The following is a 27,308-nucleotide window of genomic DNA, read 5'->3' as shown; positions in this document are numbered from 1 at the left end:
CAAAGAGCTTGGGTCGGATGGGGACATCGCTGGATCCTGGGATAGGTAAGTTAATGTTTTGTAAAAGTCAGTAGCTACAGTATTTGTAGCTGCTGATTTTTAAACTTTTATTTACAGGGTGAAGATCGTCTTTAAAGCATATGTAAACTCCAAAACAAAAATGTTAAATTTCACAACTTACCAATTTTTAGATGCAGTGGGTGCATCTGTTTTCTTTGTTTACTTTTTTTTTTTTTCCATTAAAGTTTTTATTGTGAACAAAGTGTTGTTACACAGTTTTTACAGACAATAGGTGAATAGACAACATAGATCTTGTTAACATGACTTATTTCACTAAAGTATAGTGGGTCAGTGATATGTTCAACAGTAAATCAAACAGACGTATAAAAGAGTGAAACAGCCTCGAATTCGAGGTTTACCTCATCATCTGAGATCAGGAACCATCTTAGACAGGAGTATCACCTTGGGTATGGTTTCAGAAGTTAGGGACTGATTGAAGAAATGGCCATGTGTAGTTAGCTATAAGTCCGTTTGTTTGTTCCTGAGCCTATGTGGATGTGTCGGGCTTGCAAGGTGGAGTGTGTCTGTATGGGGGGTTAGTCTCGTCAGTTTTTGAAATGTGAGGATTAGATGGCGAATTATACACCAAAGTTAAAGTAGTCATGGAGGTAAGTAGATGGTTAACGTCGTCTGTTCAGTTGGGGTAGGGGAGAAGAGAGGGGAATAGACATAGAAGTGAATGGGATTAAGGGATAAAGTGAAAGAAAGACGTAAGGGGGGAAGGGAGGGAACTGGAGTATCCCCTCCCCAGTCTCCACGGGCTTCAAAAGCATACGCGTTTTCGCGGGCGGATGCCTGTCTGAAGGGGGATTCCCCCCGGGATCCGCAATAAAGCGGGAGTGAGCGAGTCAGCGAGTTTTGATGAGTATGTGCGTGTCTCAAAGGAGTTATTTGGCTTAATTCAGTCTGTCATTGTGGGAGGATTCGGGACGGTTTGGCCTCATAATGGAGGTATATCTCTCTGTGGAGCAAAAGTGCGTCCAACAGGCCCATGTTAGGGCGTATTTTGAAGGCGAATCTTTTGCAATGTGGATTAATTCCTCCATTTCAGCCACTTTGCCCACACAGGAAAACCATTCAGACATAGTTGGGATACTGGGGGATCTCCAGTGGGCTGAGATGCATAATTTGGCTGCGTTGATCATATGTATTCCCAGAGACTTTCTGTATGTGTGGGCAAAAGTGGAGAAATGGTGAAGAATAAGTCTGGCCGGAGTATAGTCCAGGGGGTATGTGGTTACCTGGGACGTTATGTCATGAACCTGTTTCAAGAAAGTCTGGAGAAGAGGGCAGGACCACCAGATGTGTAAAAATGTACCTATATCATTGGAGCATCTCCAGCATTTGTTTGACGTCTCAGGATTAAATTTGTTTAGTACCAAAATCAAAAATGATGATGCGCCAACCAGAAGGCAGAGCAGCCAAACACAACAATCAGACAAAATTGTAAAGAGTATATAAAATAAGTGTGGCGCTAAAAGAATGTCCTTTAATGGGCGGAGCCAAACAGAATAATGTCTGAGAGGCAGTATGCGCAATAAAGAATATTGATGAAACTAGGTCCTATAAGACTGTTGTTGTCTTAACCAAAAACAGAACAAATGGTAAGAATATAAAAATAATATATATAACAGTGAAGCATATATAAAATATTGTGGCCCCTAAAGTGACAGAACACTACCTGTGCATATGTACAAAATGAACCAATGAAGAACCACCTAACCCAACATTAGGGAAAAGTAGTTGGGTGCAAAAAACCAAAAATACTGAATATGTCTCCAATGGGTAATATACACAAATAAACGTGTAAATAAAAAGTCCTTCTGGGACTTCTATATAAATAAAATGAGTGACCCAAAATAAATATGTAAGGAACCACCTAACCCAACAATAGGAAAAAATGGTCATGTGCAAAAAAAACACAAAAATAAGTTTGATACGTCACAAATGTGTGTCACACACAAAAAACGTGTTAATAAAAAAATCATCCAAGACTTCATATATAAATAAAAGGTGACCCAAAATCCAAATAATCTGATGGGGAAAACACTCAACAGCCGCCCAGATCAATACTGGAGGACCAATGGATCCGAAGATGGCATCCACGAGATCTGGTGATAAACTTCTGTATGAAAGGTATAGGCATATGTACCCTTACCGGAGATGGTGGACTCCCAGTCAGCGACTAGGGAGTCTAACGAACTTGTATTGAAGCAGGGGGGGTAGCTCCTGGAACCCAATGGCTGCAGATGGTGGAGGAAATGGCAGCACTCACCGACTCAATCTCTCTGATCTCACCGCCTTATCCCATCAAAGATGTCAGTGCTTGTTGTAGATCTAACTCCATAGGTAGGAAGTCAATCCTCAAAGGAAAAGAAACGAAGGCTTCCCCATAGTGTGAATAGGCTAAGAACCAGCTTTATTAAACGGATAATAAAAACACTATGGCTCTTCAAAAAGAAAGACAATAAAAAATATATAGCACTAAAATTCAAATGGTGGCAAGACAGGCATAACAGACCCTACGCGTTTCGTCCGAAGGGACTTCAACTGGGGTTAGTAATTCAGGTGTACGGTACCATCGGGATAGGGTTTTGTAATTATTCTCTTGTATCGTGACATTGAGGGAGCCTTTGTGTGCTATTGTGAAAATTTGTTCCCAGTTTTCTTCCGTTAGATCTATTTGAAGTTCCCTTTCCCAAGCCTGGCAAGCTTTGGAATCTTTGGGGGAAGTCAGGGCAAAAAGCATAGAGTGGGTACTTGCAATCAAGTGTTGTTGCGGTGTGGTTTGGGAGCATAAGTTTTCAAATGGGGTTAAGTTTCTAGATAAAGATGTGTTTCGGTGCGTTGTTGTAAGAAAATGGCGAGTTTGGAAGTAATTCCATAGCGGGAGAGGTTCGCCTCTTGTATTTGTTGGGAGTGCATCACGGTTTAGAAATTTGCCATCTCTGAAGAAGTGGTGGGCTAATATGTCTTTGTGTGGCCAAGTATCTTTGAGGAAGGTGTTGGACATTCCCGGTACAAAGGCTGGGTTAAGTCGGATGGGCGTAAGGGGCCCTGGGTTGGAGGAGATTTTGAATTTTTTACATACTTCCCTAAAGCTCCTGAGGGTAGCCTCTATTAGGGGGTGTTCTTTTAAGGTTTTGGGGATATGGCATTGGAGAATCCAGGGGGTACTTCTAATGGGTAAGTGGGAGAAAGAGCCTTCTAGTCTTACCCTGTCTTTAACCCTTTTGTGTACTGCCCAGTCTACAATTCTTCCCATATGGCAAGCTCTGGAATAGTTCTGCAAATCTGGTAGCCCAATACCCCCTTTGTTCTTGGGTTTCGAGAGTTGGGTGTAGCTTATCCTAGGGCGCTTATGTTTCCAAAGAAACTTCAGTGATTGTTGTTTGATTGTGTGGAAGAAAGCTGCAGGGAGTTTGATGGGTATTGTTTGTAGCAGATATAAGACACGAGGAAGCACATTCATCTTTAGGATGGCCGCACGGCCGAACCAAGAAAAATGGGATTTGTCCCATCTGCGTAGGTCCTCGGATATCGTGCGAATCAGCGGGGTGAAGTTTTTATTGTACAAGTCTGATAGGTGTGTGGTCAATTGGATTCTCAGATAGGTGATGGCATTATGTTTCCAGACAAAGGGAAAATTATCTTGGCATTGGGAGACTAGGTCTTTCGGGAGGGATATGTTGAGGGCATGGGATTTTGAAAAGTTAATCTTTAGGTTGGATATTTGCCAAAATAGGTCAAAATCTCTGAGGAGGTTTGGGATCGAGGTGAGTGGGTCACTTAGAAATAGCAGAATGTCATCGGCAAACGCCGCTATTTTATACGTATGTCCTGCAATGGGAATACCTTTGATGTTGTCGTTCGACCGCAGGCAGCGTAGTAGGGGTTCTAGAGTTAAAATAAAAAGGATAGGGGACAGTGGGCATCCTTGTCTCGTTCCATTCCGGATGGAGAAGGCGTCTGACAGGTGGCCGTTGACTTTGACTTTTGCTGTTGGTGTGGTGTATAGGGACATAATAAAGTTGAACATTCAGTTCTGTAGACCTAGGTGGCGTAAAACCGCCCCCAGGTAGTCCCAGGCCAGCCTGTCAAACGCCTTCTCAGCATCCAGGGATAGAAAGAAGCCTCTTTGTTTTTGGGAGATTAGCCAATGGTTTAAGGTAATTGCCTTGATGGTGTTGTCCCTGGCCTCTCTGCCAGGGACAAACCCCACCTGGTCTTTCCCTATTATTGTAGGAAGGAGGGGAAGGAGTCGGTTTGCTAAAATTTTGGCAAATAATTTAAGATCTACATTTAGTAGGGAGATTGGTCTGTAACTAGTGACTGAGGTGGCATCCTTCCCCTCCTTCGGGATGACCGTGATATGCGCTTCTAATAGTCTGTGAAAAGGTAACGTGGATGAGGTTAAGGAATTGAATGTCTTCAGAAATGGGGCAGAGAGTATATCTACAAAGGTCTTATAATAAGGTGCTGAAAAGCCATCTGGGCCTGAGCTTTTGCCCGTTTTTAGTTGTTTGATCGCTCTCTTGAGTTCTTCTTCGGATATGGGGTTGTCTAAGTCGCGAGCCTCTTCCTGGGGTATGGGTTTGGGGCTGAACTTTTTGAGGAAATCTGTGATAAGGGCTTTTCTAGAGGTTTGGCCTACAGTTGTTTCAGGTTGCTGTGGTATATTGTAAAGTTCTGTGTAGTAGCGTTCAAATTGAGAGGCTATGTCTGTGGAGTTCGAGCTTGAGTTACCTAAAGAGTCTTTTATGGTGTGGATGTTAGTGCTAGCTTTCTTAGATTGGATAGCTCTGGCTAGTAGCTTCCCGCATTTGTTCCCCTGTTCATAAAATAGCTTTTGATTTAGCATAAATTTGCGTCGGGTTTTGCGGTTGAGGACTTCCAACAGAAGTTTCCTAGTTTGAGTAAGTTCTAGGTATGAGTCTTGTGATTGGGACTGCTTGTGTAGTAGTTCTAGTCTCTTTATTTTGTTAGTTAGTTCTCATAAAGTTCTTTGTTGTGTTTTTTTCCGATTTGCCTGAAGTGTGAGAAATTCCCCTCGGATGACGCACTTATGTGCTTCCCAGAGAGATAGGGGTGCTGTTTCGGAGTTGTCATTTTCCTTGAAGTAGTTGCCTAGGCTAGTGCGGATGTGATTGGTGTCTATTTCTGAAGTGAGGAGAGATGGGTCGAGATGCCATATCTTTGTGACCAGGTTTCTTTCCGGGAAGGAAAGGGAGAGGGTGATCGGGTGGTGATCTGAGATGAGTAGGGGTTCAATGGTAGCAGATTTTAAAAAGGGGAGATCTTTTTGGGAGAGGAAGAGGTAGTCTAGCCTAGAGTACCTATTGTGAGGTGCGGAGAAAAAGGAGTAATCTTTCCTATTCGGGTGTAGGGTACGCCATGTGTCGTGTAGAAGGAGTTCCTGTATTTGTATCTTAATTTGTCTCAGTGCTCTGTAAGGAAGGGTGGAAGACCCCGATGAGGAGTCTAGAATGGGCTGAAGTGTCACATTAAAGTCGCCTCCGAGGATTGTAATCCCCGCTTGAAAGCCTGCAAGGGTGGTTGCGATAGAGCGGAAGAAACTGACCTGGGCGGTATTGGTATATACAATGTTTGCTAAAGTGACCGTCCGATTATGGATGACTCCCTTTAGGAATATATAGCGGCCCTCTGGGTCTACTAGGGAATCCGTCAGTTGCCATGGAAGATTTTTAGAGAGCAGGATTGATACCCCGTTTGTTTTGGCTAAAGGGTTTGTGGCATGGAAGGAGATGGGGTATCTACAGCTTGCTAGTTTAGGGGTATTGTTCGTGCGAAAGTGGGTTTCTTGCAGAAATACCACATCTGCTTTTAATTTACTCATCATGCTGAGGATTTGACTACGCTTCTCAGGGATATTTAGCCCTTTGACATTTTGAGAGACTACTTTGACTAGAATGTAGGGGATCCATGGTAATTGGGTATAGTCTAGTTGGTGTATTAGGCACAGGGAAGGGTTACAATTTGCCAAAGTGGCCGCAGTGGGTAAGTGTACTCCGTGGAGAGTCGTATGCTCTTCAAAGATATTTAAGTTTTGCAGTGGGGAATGCTACGGTGGAGACTAGGGGGGGGCAACACCCAGATATATAAAGGGGGGGGAAGGGAGGGAGAGATAGCGTATAGAAAGGGGGAGAGTTGGGAGAGAGGAGGGGGGAGATTAGTCAAGTGGGATTTCGTAACAGGGAGTAAGATGTACTTACCGGAGGTAAAAGTAGTCCGGCTACCTTACCCTGTTGGGGGTTAAAACATCCTGTATGGGTAAACTAGGATAGTCGCTGTCCTGTTGTGCGGAGGAGTGGAAGGTGTTCGAAGAAAGATTCGGGGAATGTCCTGTCCGTGGGAGATCGTCTTGGGTCTATTTGACTTGTATGGAGGGAGCCTGCTTTCATATCAAGGGGAAAATATGTGGTTAAAGATCTCGGATTGATGAAGTGGTACCAATAACAATCAGCAATATAGACAATTGAAACATTGAACTTTGAACTATGTTCCTCGAGATAAACTTGCTACGTTAGGAAACTTGGGGAGGTCGCCACCCAGACAGTAAGTAAAAAGGCACAGGAAGAGTGGTGTTGTTAAACCATCTATAAGCATATCTTAGCAAAAATACTGATATTAGTAGCAGCAATAATATTACCAATAAGTCGGATTTAGTGCAAAATATGGTCTCGTGTTAAGTAATGAGGGTATATGGGGGCATAAGGTAACGCAGCCTCTGAGAGACTAGCTCACTATAATTTGGAGGGGTATTTGGCTGAGGGGGAGAAATAGATAAGGATCCATTGATGCTTAAGTGTAAGGAATGGTCTAAGTGTGGTCCGGTCAACGGGTTAGGATAGAGCTGTATCTTGGGCAATTGCTCTTTCCCAGAGTGGTCTATAGTTGTTTCTGGCTAAATTTAGCAGTGGGTTAGGTATGAAGTGGCCTTTAATGTGTATTTAATTGATGGTACAATACTCAGCGGCTATGGCCCTAGAGTGGTTAATTCAATACAACCCGCCTACCATTAGGAAGCTCGTCCCACATGGAAGCCCCTGGTAGATGTAGAGCGAGTAGGAGTGTGCTTGGTAAGGAAAGGGCCCTTATCCGTGTGGGACGAGCCCCCCTTCTTTACAGTAAACATATCAAGACATTCAGCATAAGCATATTAAAAAAAAAAAAAAAAAAAAAGGGGGGGGGGGGGAAGAGCTCCATATGTAACTCAGAGCACGGTGGAATACCGTAGGTTAAGCCTCTGACTTGTACTTGTCTCGGAAGTTCAGTTCATCTCATTGTTGCGTCATCTTCAGTCTGGAGGAGGTACCTGAAAGCAAGGGGGGGGGGGTTAGGGGGGGTAGGGAAGTGGGGGGAAGGGGAAAACGGGGAAATGGCGAGGTGGAACCCAAGTGGTGTTATGAGCTGCGGTGGATGACACCATGCTGAGGGGGGATCCATCTCGGGCTTCCAGTCATGGGCTCAATAAAGGCTGGCGGTTGAGTAAGGGTGTTGGTGGGTTGTGTGGTAGCCAGTTGTTCAGCCGGACAATATTCCACTGGTGGTATATGCGTCTTAAGTTCTGCTTCTTAGAAGAGTGGATTGCATTCTGTTGGGGTCTGTGGAGGAGGGATAACCCCCCGGGGAGAATGTCTTGGTGTTGAGTTGATGTGGTGGTATGAAGCGTAGGATCTTCAGGGGTTTCTGAACTTGTGTGAACGTAGTATTGTCAACCTGTATCTGGATGGGTTTCAAGTGTCGGTCGGTTTGCTGTTCTGTCCTGATTCTATGGCACTGGGAATTGGGTTGGGGTGGCGACTTAAGAAAGACTGCAACTCTGAACATGAGTTGTACTGTTCTCAGGCATTTGGACAGGAGTAATTAAGGTTGATCAGGCCTAGCCCGCCTGTGGGCTGGGGACACTGTTGGGCTTTATCGGTCTCTATCCAGCTGATCCCTCTGAGGAAATGGTCTTGGAGAGGATGATCTGCGCCTTCTAATGTGAAATTCGTCTTTTACCGGGATAGCTTCCATGGAGCTGGTTCTTTGGAGCTGAGGGATACGAAACGCTCTATACCAATCCGGGAGTTCGATGAATGGTATCTGCAGAGTATTGCAGAACCCTCTGAGATCTTCCGGGACTTTCAGATTGGCTGTGCGTCCAGCATTTGATGCAGACAGGCAAAAGGGAAATTTCCAGCGATATTGGATCTCTTTATGGCGTAGTAGGTCGAGCAGTGGGCGTAGGTCTCTTCTGTTTTGTAAGGTTATGGGGGACAGATCTTGAAAAATCTTGATTTCTGCACCCTGGTACAGTAAGCTGCAGCGCTCTCTGGCTCTTCTCAGGATGTCTTCCTTCAATCTGAAGTTTGTTAGGCAGCATATCACATCCCTGGGAGGGTCAGAATCTCTTCCTCTGGGTTTAAGAGCTCTGTGTAGGCGCTCATATACAATGGGGGTCTCAGGGGGTCTTCCCAGCAGATCATTGAAGATCTGGATTGTGGCCTGTATAATGTGACTCTGCTCAACGGACTCAGGTATGCCTCTTACCCTTACATTATGGCGGCGTCCGCGATTGTCCAGATCCTCCATATGCCTGTGTAAATCTCTGAGCTGGCTATTATATATCTGAGATGAGTGCTGTAGCTGTTGTAAGGCGGCATCATGGCGTGTTGTGGTTGTTTCTAGGTCATCAATTCGCATGTGCATCGATTGGATATCTCTCCTGAGATCTGTAAAGGCAGCAGCAAAGGAATCTTTTATATCTGTTGCTACCGACCTGAGATCATTCATGTTGAGTGGTCGGGCAGCAGATGGGCTTTCTGTGCATTGTGGGCTTCTCCTTGCAGGGCTGAGGCTTGAGGAGCGTGTTCCGGAGTAGGCCGGAGATGAAGCCGGGGCCTCGCGTGATCGCGGCCGGAAGATTTCCGGGATGTTGTGTCCGGAGCGCGGATCGGTGCTTCTGGGGGATCGGGACCGGGACTGGGATGCTCTGTCCTTCGGTTTCCCCATGTTGGCTGCAGGTAAGGGCTCCTGTAGACAGCTCGCAGGATCTCCGTGGGACAGAGCGAGGAGATCAGGCAGCCATTCTCGTTCGGCACCAAGCCACGCCCCCCTTTGTTTACAATCACTCCTCCACTGTATTTACAGAGGAACATTGTAGCCAGAGAATGCAGAGGATTTTATGCAAAATCTCCATACCAAACGGGACCTTCAGGACTGTTATCAGTCTGAAACCCCTTAATCCATTCTTGAAGTAGCCTAAGTACCCTCTCAAAGTCAGATTGTAAGCCTTTGGGATGTTACATCAGAATCAATTGATACATCATTCTGTATTTCTCCCCAGGTCCAGGAATTTTATATCTGGTGTATATCTGGACCACATTTGGAGAATGATCCCAGGGGCAGCAGGACCTGGATATGAGGGGCTGCATATGGAGGAACAAATCCCCTCCATTTTCCTCCTGCAGCCACTGAATGCCTATGGGACAGGAGGAGAAGCAGGCTTTTAGTGGCTGCAGGAGAAAAATAGAGGGGATTTGTTCCTCTATATGGCCCCCATCCAGGTGTACAGGGGCAGCATGTGTGCCATTGCAATTGTGACCCCTGTAGTTACGCCCCTGGGCTGAGTGGCAGTGGTGGTGGTGGGGGATGGGATCAGTGGTGGTTAGGTGGGGATAGGATCAGTGGCAGCGGTGGTGGTGGTGGGGGGATGGGATGAGTGGCAGCAGTGGTGGTTGGGTGGTGATGGGATCAATGGCAGTGGTGAGGGGGGATGGGATCAGTGGCAAGGATGGTGGTTGGGGGGTGGGTTCAGTGGTAGGAGGGGATTACATGGGATGAGTGGCAAAGGTGGTGGGGGGAATAGGATCAGTGGCAAGGGTGGTGGTTGGGGGGATGGGATGAGTGGTAGTGGAAGGGGGGGATTGGATGGGATGAGTGGCAGTGGTGGGGGCATTGGATGAAATGAGTGGCAGCAGTGGTGGGAGGATGGGATCAGTGGTGAGGGTGGTGGTTGGGGGGATGGGATCAGTGGCAGCAGTGGTGGTTGGGTATGGATAGGATCAGTAGCAGCTGTGGTGGAGGTGGGGGGATGGGATGAGTGGCAATGGTGAAGGAGAGATGGGATGAGTGGCAACAGTGGGGGGATGGGATGAGTGGCAGCAGTGGTGGTTGGGTGGGGATGGGATCAGTGGCAGCGGTGGTGGTGGTGGGGGGATGGGATGAGTGGTAGTGGAAGGGGGAGGATTGGATGGGATGAGTGGCAGTGGTGGGAGGCATTGGATGAAATGAGTGGCAGCAGTGGTGGGAGGATGGGATCAGTGGTGAGGGTGGTGGTTGGGGGGATGGGATCAGTGGCAGCAGTGGTGGTTGGGTATGGATAGGATCAGTAGCAGCTGTGGTGGAGGTGGGGGGATGGGATGAGTGTCAATGGTGAAGGAGAGATGGGATGAGTGGCAACAGTGGGGGGATGGGATGAGTGGCAGCAGTGGTGGTTGGGTGGGGATGGGATCAGTGGCAGCGGTGGTGGTGGTGGGGGGATGGGATGAGTGGTAGTGGAAGGGGGAGGATTGGATGGGATGAGTGGCAGTGGTGGGAGGCATTGGATGAGATGAGTGGCAGCAGTGGTGGGAGGATGGGATCATTGATGAGGGTGGGGGTTGGAGGGTAAGGGATGGGATGAGTGGTAGTGGAAGAGGGAAATTTGATGGGATGAGTGGCAGTGGTGGGGGGATGGGATAAGTGGCAAAGATGGTGGTTGCGGGATGGGATCAGTGGCAGTAGTAGTCAAGGTGATGTGGGGGGGTGGATCAGTGGCAGCAATGGTCGTGGTGGTGTGGGGGGGTATCAGTGGTGGTGGTGTGGGGGGAATCAGTGGCACTAGTGGTGTTGGTGGTGTGGGGGGATCAGTGTCACATGTGGCGGTGGTGGTGTGGGGGGTATCAGTGGCAGTAGTGGTGGTGGTGTGGGGGGAATAAGTGGCAGTAGTGGTAGTGGTGTGGGGGGAATCAGTGGCAGTAGTGGTGGTGGTGGTGTGGATCAGTGGCACTAGTGGTGGTGGTGGTGTGGGGGGTATCAGTGGCAGTAGTGGTGGTGGTGTGGGGGGAATCAGTGGAAGAAGTGATGGTGGTGTGGGGGGATACAGTGGCAGTAGTGGTAGTGGTGTGGGGGGAATCAGTGGCAGTAGTGGTGGTGGTGTGGGGGTAAACAGTGGCAATAGTGGTGGTGGTGTGCAGGGAATCAGTTGCAGTAGTGGTGGTGGGGGTATCAATGGCAGTAGTGGTAGTGGTGTGGAGGGGTCAGTGGCAGTAGTGGTGGTTGGGTATGGATAGGATCAGTAGCAGCTGTGGTGGAGGTGGGGGGATGGGATGAGTGGCAATGGTGAAGGAGAGATGGGATGAGTGGCAGCAGTAGGGGGATGGGATGAGTGGCAGCAGTGGTGGTTGAGTGGGGATGGGATCAGTGGCAGCGGTGGTGGTGGTGGGGGATGGGATGAGTGGCAGCGGTGAGGGGGGATGGGATCAGTGGCAAAGGTGGTGGTTGGGGGTGGGATCAGTGGTAGGGGGATTGAATGGGATGAGTGCCAGAGGTGGTGGGGGAATAAGATCAGTGGCAAGGGTGGTGGTTGGGGGTGGGATCAGTGGTAGGATGGTATTGAATGGGATGAGTGGTAGAGGTGGTGGGGGGACTAGGATCAATGGGGGGATGGGATGGGATGAGTGGTAGTGAAAGGGGGGATTAGATGGGAAGAGTGGCAGTGGTGGAGGACATTGCATGAAATGAGTGGCAGCAGTGGTGGGAGGATGGGATCAGTGGCGAGGGTGGTGGTTGGGGGATGGGACCAGTGGCAGCAGTGGAGGTTGGGTGGGGAGAGGATCAGTGGCAGCAGTGGTGGAGGTGGGGGGATGGGATGAGTGGCAGCGCTGAGGGAGAGAAGGGATGAGTGGCAGCAGTGGGGGATGGGATCAGTGGCAGCAGTGGTGGTTGGGTGGGGATAGGATCAGTGGCAGTGGTGGTGGTGGATGGGATCAGTGACAAGGGTGGTGGTTGGGGGGATGGGATGAGTGGTAGTGGAAGGGGGAGGATTGGATGGGATGAGTGGCAGTGGTGGGAGGCATTGGATGAAATGAGTGGCAGCAGTGGTGGGAGGATGGGATCATTGATGAGGGTGGGGGTGGCAGGGTAAGGGATGGGATGAGTGGTAGTGGAAGGGGGAGGATTGGATGGGATGAGTGGCAGTGGTGGGAGGCATTGGATGAAATGAGTGGCAGCAGTGGTGGGAGGATGGGATCATTGATGAGGGTGGGGGTTGGAGGGTAAGGGATGGGATGAGTGGTAGTGGAAGAGGGAAATTTGATGGGATGAGTGGCAGTGGTGGGGGATGGGATAAGTGGCAAAGATGGTGGTTGCGGGATGGGATCAGTGGCAGTAGTAGTCAAAGTGATGTGGGGGGGTGGATCAGTGGCAGCAGTGGTCCTGGTGGTGTGGGGGGTATCAGTGGTGGTGGTGTGGGGGGAATCAGTGGCACTAGTGGTGTTGGTGGTGTGGGGGGATCAGTGGCACGAGTGGGGGTGGTGGTGTGGGGGGTTATCAGTGGCAGTAGTGGTGGTGGTGTGGGGGGAATAAGTGGCAGTAGTGGTGGTGGTGTGGGGGTATCAGTGGCAGTAGTGGTAGTGGTGTGGGGGGAATCAGTGGCAGTAGTGGTGGTGGTGGTGTGGATCAGTGGCACTAGTGGTGGTGGTGGTGTGGGGGGGTATCAGTGGCAGTAGTGGTGTTGGTGTGGGGGGAATCAGTGGCAGAAGTGGTGGTGGTGTGGGGGGATACAGTGGCAGTAGTGGTAGTGGTGTGGGGGGAATCAGTGGCAGTAGTGGTGGTGGTGTGGGGGTAAACAGTGGCAATAGTGGTGGTGGTGTGCGGGGAATCAGTGGCAGTAGTGGTGGTGGGGGTATCAGTGGCAGTAGTGGTAGTAGTGGGGGGGGGTCAGTGGCAGTAGTGGTGGTGTAGGAGGGAATCAGTAGCAGTGTTGATATTGAGGGATGGGATCAGTGCCACTCACTTTCAGATCACTCACAGATCACTTGGTTCCCCCTCCTTGCTAGGTCTTGCTTGGGCGGGCAGAGAGGATGGACGGGGCCTATAAGTACCCGTAAGTGTCGGCAGGGAGAGGATGGGTGGAGTGGGTGGGGACTGTGCAGTGTGCCAGTGAGTGCGGGCGGGGAGGATGGCCGGAGCAGGCAGAGAGGATGGGCAGATTAGTGGGGACTGTGCCCCTGAGTGAGGGCAGAGAGGATGGGCTGGGACTGTGCAGTGTGCCCATAAGTGCGGGTGGAGAGGATGGGTGTAGCGGGGTGGGAACTGTGTGCCCGTGTATGACCAGTATACTATCTCCCAGGCGGTGGTGGGCCCCCCCTACAGTGGCGGAACTCAAGGGCCCAGCCGCAAGTGCGACTGCGGCGACCCTGGTAATTCCATTACTGTGCCAGAGCAATCCAGTCTCCATCAAGACAGTTGCATGTCTGTGAGAATGGGGATTACCATGGAACAGTTTGTGTTCCAAGGAAACTGGTCCCAGGTCCTAACAAAAAGATCCGCCAATTTCAGGGAATTGAGAGTGATCAGGACAAAAAGTTGTCTTCCAAAGACATATGAAGATTTTATTAGACAATACCACATACCTTTGTGAACTGGTGAACTCACAACAAGGAGCCCCTTGTTATAAGAACTAAGCAAAAGATCTGCTTCTGGACTGAAGCTCATACTCTTTCTTTCAAGGTAATAAATCTGAGAGGGAAGGAAAATGTCCAAGCTGATTTCCTCAAATCAAGTGGAATGATGTCTGAATTGTAAGATGCTCCAACACTTCACAGATCTCTGAGGGGATCCCCAGATCAACTTTTCTGCCACAAGGAGAAATGCCCCTCTTCCACTGTTCTTTTCCGTAAACAAGGGGGACCCCCCCAGATGAGTTGGATTCCCTCAGTCAGAAGTGGAACTTTGCTCATGCTTACAGGTTTCCCCCTCTGCCCATTCTCCCAAAGGTTTTGAAGAAAATATGGAAGTAGTGGGCAAAAGTCATCGTCATAGCTCTTTGGTGGCCCAGGAGAACATGTGTTGTCAGTGCCAAAACCAATTCCTCTCCCATGCAGACATAACTTTCTGCTCCAATTCTGCATCCGTTAGTATAAAAACTCAGATTGATTGCCTGGTATTTGAGCGGAAGATCTTCAAAAGAAGGGGACACAAGAAATGTTCATACATTTATAAGAATTATATACAGTTTATTATATAGACTTAGCATGTAATTCTGTCACAGTTTGTTAAAAAAAACAGTAAAGAATAGTGGGTTTTGAACTATGAACAACATAGCATCAGTGAGTTACTTCTTATGTCGCGTACACACGAGCGGACTTTACGGCAGACTTTGTAAGGCGTACTTTTCGACGGACTTTACGACGGGCTTTCCGAATGAACGGACTTGCCCACAGACCATCAACCAAAGTCCGACGGGTTCGTACGTGATGAGGTACGACCGGACTAAAACAAGGAAGTTCATAGCCAGTAGCCAATAGCTGCCCTAGCGTCGGTTTTTGTCCGTCGGACTAGCATACAGACGAGCGGACTTTTCGACTGGACTCAAGTCCGTCGGACAGATTTGAAACATGTTCTTAAATTTGTGGGACAAAGCAACTTTTTTTTTTACCAGTACAAATACACTATCTTACTTGTACCCAAGTCAATCAAAGGATCGACTTTGGTACAATCAGCCTGCCCACACATGGATCAAAATTCAGCTGGTTCAGCATGGAATTTTGATCCATGTATGGTCTAATATAGGGCTTCCAAGATCACTATCCCCACATGGATCACCCAGGCCACTCATAATAGTTACATAGCCATCAATTAGCCTCCTCCTTAGAAAATAAAAGCACATCCTATCAGACCGATCTCTACCTTTTGGGCTTAGACTGCCTCAACTTCGGTGGATAGGATATGTACATGTAGAGCCACTATGTGGTCAAGTTTTGCACACTTCTGTCTGGTACTACAGGCCTGAGGTGGGTCTAGATCAGGAAGTGGACTCTGGACAGATGGTATTTTCCTAAGCTTCCCACTCATGAGGTATTTTTCTATTATATCTCAGTAAACAGAAAGTATTCTTACCAATAAATCCTTATTTCTGTGTAGTCATCATGATGGCACAGCATTATTCACTTCCTGGTGTTTAATTGTCTTTTTCTGCTAATATTTTATGTTTTGAGGAAGGGGTTGGTCTTGCCTTAATTTATTACTCTCTGTGCTTCCTGTCCATCACAAGTAGGTGGTCTCTTTCAGTTGTCCTGTCAGGGTGACTATGGGAAAGGGGAATTACCAGTTAGAATAATTTGTGTTTTGCTTAACCCCCCAGAACTAGCTGCATGTCCCCTGAGATCTATACCAAAAGACCTCCACTGGATTGAATGCATCCACTATTTTTGTTTCTCCTCTGACATGCAAACAGGTCCCAGACACTGTTATCACAATGAATGTTCAAGAGATTCCTTTAGATGTAAATACTAAAAGGACTTACAAGTCAGATTTTTTGAAGCACATGAGCTGCAGACATATTAACACTGGGTTGGCAAATTTAATGACCAACTAGAGAATTACATGAGTTGAAGTAAACAAAAAGAAATGCAAAGAAAACCACTTATATTGACAGCAACAGCCACATTTACATAACAATATATCAAGCTGAAATAGACTGTACACTTATCATGTAAAAAGAAAGCGTAGACAAGAGGCAGATAAAACAAATTTTAAAACATAAAGATCACCACTATTTAGTTATGAACTAGCTTCCCATGATAGGGATAATAAGGAAAAGACTTAGGTCTGAACTAATAAACACTGGGGGCAATTTACTAAAGGAGAATCCACTTTGCACTGCAAGTGCACTTGGAAGTGCAGTCGCTGTAGGTCCGAGAGGGACATGCAAGGAAAATAAAAACAGCATTTAGGCTTGCACATGATTGGATGATAAAATCAGCAGAGCTTCCACTCATTTCAGATCTACTCCTTAGATTTAGAGCGATTGCACTTCCAAGTGCACTTGCAGTGCAAAGTGGATTTGCCTTTCGTAAACAACTCCCATTGTCTTTGAAAATAACAAAAAATCAAACACCAGATTACAAAATGATTGATAGATACGTACATCCAGTTATCATATAGAAAAGTGTATAATGTTTACGTTGGTCTGAATGTCCCAATACATATTTAGTTGCTATTCTATAGAATAAGATAGATGCAGAGGAACAAATGAAAAAATGAGATAAAAAATATACACTATGTGGTTAAGTGTTAAATGGTGAATGTCAAAGCACCGTTGTGTTCTGTATATTCTGAAAATTACTAAATATATATATATATATATATATATATATATATATATATATATATATATATATATATATATATATAGCTGCGATGGTAGGGTCGGAATTTGGTGTAAACAATATGAAAGCATGGATCCATTCTGCCTTGTATCAACGGTTCAGGCTGGTGTAATGCTGTGGGGGATATTTTCTTGGCACACTTTGGGCCCCTTAGTACTAATTGAACATTGTTTAAATGCCACAGCCTATCTGAGTATTGTTGCTGACCATGCCCATCCCTTTATGAATACAGTGTACCCATCTTCTGATGCCTTCTTTCGGCAGGATAATGCACCATGTCACAAAGCTCAAATCATCTCAAACTGGTTTCCTAAACATGACAATGAGTTCACTGTACTCCAATGGCCTCCACAATCAACAGATCTCAAACCAATAGAGCACCTTTAGAATGTGGTGGAGCGGGAGATTCACATCATGGATGTGCAGCAGACAAATTTGTAGCAACTGCGTGATGCTATCAGGTCAATATGGACCAAATTCTCTGAGGAATATTTCCAACATCTTGTTGAATCTAATGCCGCGTACACACGACCAGACTTTACGGCATACTTGGTTCAGCGGACCGGAGTCCGTCGGACAATTCGATCGTGTGGGCTCCAGCGGACTTTTTTTCCCCAAAAGTTCGACGGACCTAGAAATGAAACATGTTTCAAATCTTTTCGACGGACTCGAGTCCGGTCGAAAAGTCAGCTCGTTTGTATGCTAGTCCGACAGACAAAAAACGACGCTAGGGCAGCTATTGGCTACTGGCTATGAACTTCCTTGTTTTAGTCCGGTCATACGTCATCACGTACGAATCCGTAGGACTTTGGTTGATCGTGTGTAGGCAAGTCCGTTCATTTGGAAAGTCCGTCGTAAAGTCCGTCGAAAAGTCCGCAGGAAAAAGTCTGCCGTTAGGTCCGCTCGTGTCTACGCGGCATAAGGCTAATACATTTTATGCTCCCTTAGCACTTAGTTGTAGCTCACATACAAATGTCCTCTACAAAGATATATATACACATATATTTGCAACAATTACTTGTGATTGGAACAATCTGTGTGAAACAATTTGTTTGTGGCTGCCAATAATTGGCAGATGACTGCCTCTGTTTAGGGATGCAAATGCAGAAATTCTAATATACAGTATCTCACAAAAGTGAGCACACCCCTCAATATTTTATTATATATTTTCATGTGACAACACTGAAGAAATGACACTTTGCTACAATGTAAAGTAGTGAATGTACAGCTTGTATAACAGTGTAAATTTGCTGTCCCCTCAAAATAACTCAACACACAGCCATTAACCACTTGAGGTCTGGGCCATAGCCGAATGATGGCTACAGCGCGGACCTCAATTTTCGGGAGGCCGTCATGGGACGTCCTCCCCTGTGCACGCGCACCGCACGCACCCTGCAGGGCGCACGGTGTGCGCACTGTGATCACCGAGTCACGGAGACTCGGATGATCACAGATCAGTGTAAGGAGCCGGTCTTGCCCCCTTACCATGTGATCAGCTGTCAGCCAATGACAGCTGATCACATGATGTAAACAAAAGCTTGGTGATCGGTTTCATTTTCTCCTCACGCTGACAGCGGCTTATGTCAAAGGGACATCGGTCCCGAAGAGGAAGGAGGCACAAAAAAATTTTTTTTTCAGTATGTTCTTTATATGATTCATGTGTTGTTTTATATCTGTTATATACAGTATCTCACAAAAGTGAGTACACCCTCATATTTTTGTAAATATTTTATTATATCTTTTGATGTGACAACACTGAAGAAATGACACTTTGCTACAAGTAGTGAGTGTACAGCTTGTATAACAGCGTAAATTTGCTGTCCCCTAAAATTAACTCAATACACGGTCATTAATGTCAGCGTGAGGAGGAAAAAAAAGCAGATCACCGGCTTATGTCAAAGGGACATCGGTCCTGAAGAGGAAGGAGGCACAAAAAAAAAATGTTTTCAGTATGTTCTTTATATGATTCATATGTTGTTTTATATCTGTTATATACAGTATCTCACAAAAGTGAGTACACCCCTCACATTTTTGTAAATATTTTATTATATCTTTTGATGTGACAACACTGAAGAAATGACACTTTGCTACAAGTAGTGAGTGTACAGCTTGTATAACAGCGTAAATTTGCTGTCCCCTAAAATTAACTCAATACACGGTCATTAATGTCAGCGTGAGGAGGAAAAAAAAGCCGATCACCGGCTTATGTCAAAGGGACATCGGTCCCGAAGAGGAAGGAGGCACAAAAAAAAATTTTTTTTTTTTAAATTCTGTCTTTTTCAATTTTTTTAACAAAAACTAAAAACCGCAGAGGTGATCAAATAACATCAAAAGAAAGCTCTATTTGTGGGAAAAAAATGATAAAAATTTAATTTGGGTATAGTGTTGTATGGCCACGCAATTGTCATTCAAAGTGCGACAGCGCTAAAAGCTGAAAATTGGTCTGGACAGGAGGGGGGTTTAAGTGCCCAGTAAGCAAGTGGTTAATGTTTAAACCACTGGCAACAAAAGTGAGTACACCCCTAAGTAAAAATGTCCAAATTGGGCCCATTTAGCTATTTTCCCTCCCTTATGATATGTGACTTGTTAGTGTTACAAGGTCTCAGGTGTGAATGGGGAGCAGGTGTGTTAAATTTGGTGTTATCACTCTGACTCTCTCATACTGGTCACTGGAAGTTCAACATGGCACCTCATGGCAAATAACTCTCTGAGGATCTGAAAAAAAGAATTGTTGCTCTACATAAAGATGGCCTAGACTAAAAGAAGATTGCCAAGACCCTGAAACTGAGCTGCAGCACGTTGGCCAAGACCAAACAGCAGTTTAACAGGACAGGTTCCACTTACAACAAGCCTCACCATGGTTGACCAAAGAAGTTGAATGCACGTGCTCAGCATCATATCCAGAGGTTGTCTTTGGGAAATAGACGTATGAGTGCTGCCAGCATTGCTGCAGAGGTTGAAGGGGTGGGGGGTCAGCCTGTCAGTGCTTAGACCATACACTGCACGCTGCATCAAATTGGTCTGCATGGCTGTCGACCCAGAAGGAATACTCTTCTAAATGTGATGCACAAGAAAGCCTGCAAACAGTTTGCTAAAGACAAGCAGACTAAGGACATGGATTACTGGAACCATGCCCTGTGGTCTGATGAGACCAAGATAATTTTATTTGGTTCAGATGGTGTCAAGCATGTGTTGCGGCAACTGGGTGAGTAATACAAAGACAAGTACAGTCAAGCATGGTGGTGGGAGTGTCATGGTCTGGGGCTGCATATGTGCTGCCGGCACTGGGGAGCTACAGTTCATTGAAGGAACCATGAATGCCAACATGTACTGTGACATACTGAAGCAGAGCTTGATCCCCTCCCTTCAGAGACTGGGCCGCAGGGCAGTATTCCAACATGATAATGACCCCAAACACACTTCCAAGATGACCACTGCCTTGCTAAAGAAGCTGATGGTAAAGGTAATGGACTAGCCAAGCATGTCTCCAGACCTAAACCCTATTGAGCATCTGTTGGGCATCCTCAAATGGAAGGTGGACAAGCGCAAGGTCTCTAACATCCACTAGCTCTGTGATGTTGTCATGAAGGAGTGGAAAAGGACTCCAGTGGCAACCTGTGAAGCTGTGGTGAACTCCATGCCCAAGAGGGTTAGGGCAGTGCTGGAAAATAATGGTGGCCACACAAAATATTGACACTTTTGGCCGAATTTGGACATTTTCACTTATGGGTGTACTCACTTTTGTTGCCAGCGGTTTAGACATTAATGACCGTGTATTGAGTTAATTTTAGGGGACAGCAAATTTACGCTGTTATACAAGCTGTACACTCACTACTTGTAGCAAAGTGTCATTTCTTCAGTGTTGTCACATCAAAAGATATAAAATATTTACAAAAATGTGAGGGGTGTACTCACTTTTGTGAGATACTGTATATAACAGATATAAAACAACATATGAATCATATAAAGAACATACTGAATAAAAATGAGAAAAAATATTAAAAATGTCCATCGGGGTCACTAGTAGCAAAAACCTAGGATGAACTTTATTCATTGATAAAAATGTGACACATCCCATTCATGGTTGAGCCCTACAAGTTTCCGTATACCCAGATGGAAGATCCAAAAAACATCCTTTTTACACAGAAGTCTGAACTTATTACCATCTCTCTTGGGGACTATGATTATTTTCTACACCTTGTATAGATACAGCTGAGGGGTCACCTGCATGACAACCATTGAAGTGGCTATCTACATTGGTTGAATGTTTCTTGTTAATATCATAAAGATTGTTGTGCAGGCATTACCTCAATCTGCGGGTAGTATGGCCAACATACTGAATTGCAAAGGTTGCACGCAATTGCATATATGTATCAATTACATGCAACAAGAAACATTCAACCAATATAGCTAACCACTTCAATGGTTGTCATGTGACCCCTCAGCTGTATCTATACAAGGTGTAGAAAAGATCATAGTTCCCAGGAGAGGTGGTGATAAGTTCAGACTTCTGTGTAAAAAGGACATTTTTTGGAACTTCCATCTGGAAACCTGTAGGGCTCCACCATGAATGGGATATTTTTATGAATGAATAAAGTGCATCCTGTGTTTTTGTTACTAGTGGTCCCAATGGACATTTTTTCACATTTTTCCCATTTTTATTCAGTCTGTTCTTTATATGATTCTTATGTTTTATATCTGCTATATTTGTTAGAATTTATGCATTTGCATCCCTAAACAGCCGCAAACCAATTGTTTCACACAGATTGTTCCAATCACAATTAGTATTGGGACACCTGTCTTTACACACACATGAACTTTAATGTCATCTCAGACTTAATCGGTAGTGTTCAATATTGAGTTGGCCCACCCTTTGCAGCTATAACAGCTTCAGCTCTTCTGGGAAGGCTGTCCACAAGGTTTAGGAGTGAGTGTATGGCAATATTTGATTATTCTTCCAGAAGCGCATTTGTGAGGTTAGGCACTGATGTTGGATGAGAAGGCCTGGCTGGCAGTCTCTGCTCAAATTCTTCCCAAAGGTGTTCTGTCTGGTTGAGATCAGGACAGTCAAGTTCCTTCACCCTAAAATCACTCATCTATGTTTTTATGGACCTTGCTTTGTGCGCGGGTGCGCAGTCATGTTGGAACAGGAAGGGGCCATGCCCAAACTGTTCTCACAAAGTTTGGAGCATGAAATTGTCCAAAATGTCTTGGTATGCTGATGCCTTAGGAGTTCCCTTCACTGGAACTAAGGGGCCAAGCCCAACCCCCGAAAAACAACTCCAAACCATAAACCCCCCTCCATCAAATGATTTGGACCACAAAGCAAGGTCCATATAGACATTGATGACATGGACAAATGGGCTTCTGGAAGAATAGTTTAACATTCCCATTGACACACTCCTAAACTTTGTGGACAGCCTTCCCAGAAGAGTTGAAGTAGTTATAGCAGCAAAGGGTGGGCCAACTCAATATTGAACCCTACGGACTAATATTGGGATGCCATTAAAGTTCATGTGCAAGGCACATGCGCGGAAGCTCCAGCCTATCTCAGCCGCCGCAGCCAGTGTCAGAGGAGGAAACAGCCGACCGGACCCCCTCGACTGTCCCTGAGAACCTGAAGGACCCCCCCGCATGACCGGGGGCTCTGTCATGAAGGCGGCCCTCAGATCGCGGCCCCTGCAAAGATGGCGGCCGCCAGCGCGGCGCGAGGCCTAGCACAGCATCTGGAGGAATCCTTGGAAGATTTCCCTCCCCTACCCTCCCGCAACACAGGGAAACAGCCTCAAACAGTGAGTGCTCATCAGGATGGGCTATTTTCTTCCTCCACCTCAGAAATCACAAACAGTGGGCTCATTGACGGCTCCCCCCTCACACCGATGGATGAAAGTAATTACATCCAGGCACCCCCTGGCAATCAGAGCAGCCCCTCTGCCCTAATTCCCACAGACTTTTCCTCTTTAATGGAAACATTCTCAAATATGCTCTCAAAGGGACTGGCTCACACTGTCTCACAAATCACATCTACCATACAGGCAGATCTGCAGCATCTGGGGGCGAGAATTGAAGCGATCGAAGTTAAAACTGATCAAACGATTGCTATGGCCAACCAGAACACTGAAAGGATCCATGATTTACATGAACAGCTAGATATGGCATATGCAAAGCTGGACGATCGCGAGAATCGATCACACAGGTACAATTTCAGATTGAGAGGCCTCCCGGAATTGTTCAAAGACACAGACAAAATCGTCCGCGCTTTCATCAAAAATTTGATCCCTGACATACCGGATTATAGGCTGGAACTGGATCGAGCACACAGAGCTCTCCAGCCCCCACGCCAAGATGGCCTACCCAGAGACATAGTTGTGAAACCTCACTTCTACAGAGTTAAAGAGGAAGTTATGCACAAAGCCAGGGAATCTGAAAACCTCTCCATCCAAGGACACTCCATTCAAATTTTCGCTGATCTCTCCCCCTTCACCATACAATGTCGAAGATCACTAAAACCCCTCCTGCTTATCCTGTCTCAAAAATCGATCACTTATAGGTGGTCGTTTCCTTTCCGACTGAATTTTGCCTACTTGAACAAATCGTACAGCTTTACGAACTTTGGAGATGGGGAACGTCTGATGCTACAACTAGGCCTTATATCCCACTCCCCAACTTCTGCTTCTGCTCTGGACCCCAAGACTCCAAACTCTGCGAAAAGACCACCTCCAACGAGCCCCATCCAACCCCTATGGCACAAGCAACAGGCTAAGAGATCGAAAGATGGCCGCCCACCTTAAGGAGCAGTCTGCAATCAACTGTGCTCTTCCCTTAATATGATACACCTGCCTGGCAGTGGGACACTGATTTTTCATGTCCCCCTCACCCTCCTAGCAGGGTTTGGGCCTTAACTAACACTGGATGAGGTGACACTATCGTTTTCACATCTTCATTAAACTTTTTAAATATTTTTTCTCCTGTTTTCCCCCTCCCTTCATTTTTCTTTGAATGGTCATGTTTTTCCGCCCTTCCTCCTCGAAAAATTTTAATAGGTGATGCTCTTTTCTTTGGCGGCATGGCTGGAGCGGCTGCACTTCGCCTCCATTTGTCTCGGAGTGGTATTTTTTCCCCCACTCGGAGACTTTTCTACAACCCCCCTGTTAGGGGTTCTGTTTTTTTGGGAAAAAAACCCATGTAGGAGGCATGATGTCCTCTCCTCCTACAGGGGAACTTAGGTTACTATTAAGCTTCACGATGAACGCCTATAATGTCATCCTTTATATTGTTCTTGATATGTCCTGTTTTGTTTTCTCAGGTTCGGTCGTCCTTTCTCCTTTTCTTCCTCTCTCCCACCTATCCCTAGGGTCACTCAGGAGCCCAGCTGACGGTCTACAGGCTAGGTTCCAAAATTGTCCAGCTTCGGGGGTTTGGACACTTACCCAAATCTCGCTGGTTCAGGTAAGTCCATTCTATATGATGCGTTTATCCCTCCCTCTGATCCATGCACTCTGACACACTTATCCCGCCTCCCCCCATTTGCATAGCTTCGCATAATGTTCAAGGGATGAACTCCCCGGTTAAGAGACGTAAATTATTCAACCACTACAAATCGCAAAAAATAGCAGTCCTATTACTACAAGAAACACATTTCCCATCCTCCTATAGTCCCTCCTTCTTACATGAACACTATCCCCAGTTCTTTCTCTCCAAAGCTGACAACAAAACTAAGGGGGTTGCAATCTGCTTTGCAAAACACCTTAAGTTCTCCCCCACTGATGTCATTAAAGACCAAGCAGGCAGGTATATCTTAGTAAAAGGTTCTTTAGAGGGTGACCAATATTCCTTCATATCTTATTACGCTCCAAACAAAGGTCAGGCCTCCTTTTTCTCCGCTATGATGTCCACACTAGGCCCGCAACTGGAAGGGAAAATAATTATGGGTGGAGACACAAATCTCCCCTTTGACCTCTCACTAGACAAATCGGGGCCAAGCTCCTCTAGATCTAGGAAACCTCCAAAACAGAGCACTAAAATAGCCGCTACCCTTTGTTCCCTTGGCCTCGTGGACATCTGGAGAGAAATGAATCCCAGATCCAAAGATTATACACACTATTCGGCCCCACATCATCTCCACGCTAGAATTGATCATATTTTTATACAAGCCCGCAACATCCCGTCGGCTACTAAAGCGGTAATTAAGGACTCCTCCATCTCAGATCACTCCATAGTCCTATTATTCTTGCAGCATTCACATGGTATTGGTAAACAATTCATATGGCGCCTTAACGAAGGGCTTTTAAGCGATCAAATCAATTGCAAAATCCTAGCACAGGAAATACAAGAATACTTTCGACTAAACAACACCGGGGAGGTTTCCCCAGAAACTGTGTGGGCAGCCCATAAAGCGATACTCAGAGGAAAAATCATCCAAATCACCTCCCGCCTTAAAAAAGAGCATACAGGGGGGCAGGAGGCGGAGCCTAGCAGAGCAGACATGCATTGTTAGAGCTCCGCACCGCTGAGGAGAGAAGAGAAGGACAAAGCGGAGCCTGCAGGCTCAAAAGGTATCCATTTGAACCTTTTTGCCCCAGGGAACAAACTGTGAAAGTTTGGGCAGGAAATATGGTACTAGGAGGAAACCGTGGCAGAAATAAAAATCACCTCACAAAGAGCTCACAGGCACTCACTGCAGCTGAAGCAGCTCCAGTCACCTCACAAGATACAGCATCAGGGCGCTCTCACAGACAGAAAATGTCACAGCAAGACTCTCCATTTGAGTCAGATACAGAACAAATCCTCTCACAAACTTCTCCACAAGCCTCCTCAGTATCCCCAGTAATATTATTACAATTTGAAAAGATGCTTCATAAGGCTTTAAAACAAACCTCAGACCAAATAACAAAAAGCCTAACCAAAGAAATAAGAGAGCTGGGAAACCGCACCGCAGCCTTAGAAATAAAAATGGATGAAATTGAAATTACAACCCAAGAAAATATAACAGAATTGGAACAATTAAAAAAAGAGAATTTAATACTTCAAGCTAAGCTCGAAGATTACGAAAATAGAGCCAGACGTTCAAACTTGCGCATAAGGGGAATACCTGAAACTGTGACAGACCTGCAATCTACTATTACTGCTCTATTACAAGAACTAAAGCCAGATATCCCTATTGAACGTTTAGAACTGGACAGAGTACACAGAGCCCTCACAGCCAAAAAGAAAGATGGACCCCCACGTGATATAATCACAAAATGTCATTATTACAGAACGAAAGAACAAATACTAATTGCTGCAAGAGAAAAAAAGGAACTTAATTTTCAAGGACACAATTATCAAATTTTTGCTGACCTATCCCAACTTACTATTACTAAAAGACGATCCATGAAACCCCAACTAATGGAACTGCAACGCCACAACATTATGTATCAATGGGGCTTCCCCTTTTCAGTCAGATTTAACTACCAAGGTACAATTTACAGAAGCAGATCAGCAGATGAACTACAACAAACCCTTTTAAAATTAAATCTGACAGAACCCACAAGCAGCAACACTCCCACATGCAGAAGAATGGCATCATCTTCACCTTCAGGCAGCACCCAGAAAATTCCAGAACAAAATGGGAATCATCATTCTAACAAAAGAGGCCGTTATGCCACATCATCCATGGACCAAGAAGATTCAATGGACTGACATACTAATTCCTGATATCTCTTCATTTATTATACTAAGAGATGGATCTCTATAAAAAAACTATATTTATAACTGAATGTAACTACATTCTGATAGTCACACACTGTGTGGGATCATGTTACATTCCAGTTATATTTCTTATTACTTCTGATTCATATAGCCTTAGAATATATAAGTGAAATAAGGAAATTCTTGTTCAGTTATATATTATGAGGTAATAACAATAGATTTATTACTTTTTAGGACAAATATGTTCAATAATCCAGAAGTAATGGAAGCTTTTTTTTTTTTCTTTTTTTTTTTTCTTTTCTTTCTTTTCTTAAAACAAATATATTATTACTACTACTAGTTCCTAGAATTATGTTTTTGTTTATTCTAATCTGAAGCAATACAACCTCAATTTTATGAGTTAACATATCTAAACAGTTACATATGAATAAAATATGTAATTGTTTACTCTAAAAGGGTTAAAATCCCAAAATAATTCAAACTATCTTCATCAATACCAAAGTTATTAACAGTACCTTTCTAACTGAATTATTTAGCCTAGGGCAAGACTAACCATATACAACCACCCTGGAATAAATAATTTCAACAAAAACTATATTCTGCACTCCAACTAATGAAACATCATTTTGATGTCTTTTGACATAGCACTTCTCTCCTGTAAGCGGAAGATCCGTGTACCCCCATTAGCCCTCCTCATTCTCCCAACCATATTATGTGGGAGTGTGACGAAGGCACTTATTCCCCTGAGAGAGATATTTATTCTCTTTCACGGGTAAATTGTGATTACTTGCAAAAAATAATTTATACAATGTATCATCTAATCTCATATGTTTTTTGTTTACTCTTTACTCCAGAATTCACTGGTTTCTTTTCTATCTATTCATCTCTTCAGTCCACACAGGTTGATCTGCGCAGTCAGCTCTGCATAACAAAAAGTAAGTCAAAACCATTTGATCTATTGCCATGGCACCACTGAATATACTTTCCCTGAATGTTCAGGGAATAAATGTCCCTCAAAAAAGGACCAAAGCCTTCCGTACTTTCCATAACAAGAAGGCTCACATAGTATGCCTCCAAAAAACACACTTCACCAAAGATTCTACTCCAAAATATATTTCT

Source organism: Aquarana catesbeiana, linkage group LG02 (genome assembly GCF_042186555.1).
Source record: "Aquarana catesbeiana isolate 2022-GZ linkage group LG02, ASM4218655v1, whole genome shotgun sequence".
In the NCBI taxonomy this organism is placed as follows: domain Eukaryota; kingdom Metazoa; phylum Chordata; class Amphibia; order Anura; family Ranidae; genus Aquarana; species Aquarana catesbeiana.
Note: the sequence above shows the minus strand (reverse complement) of the source record.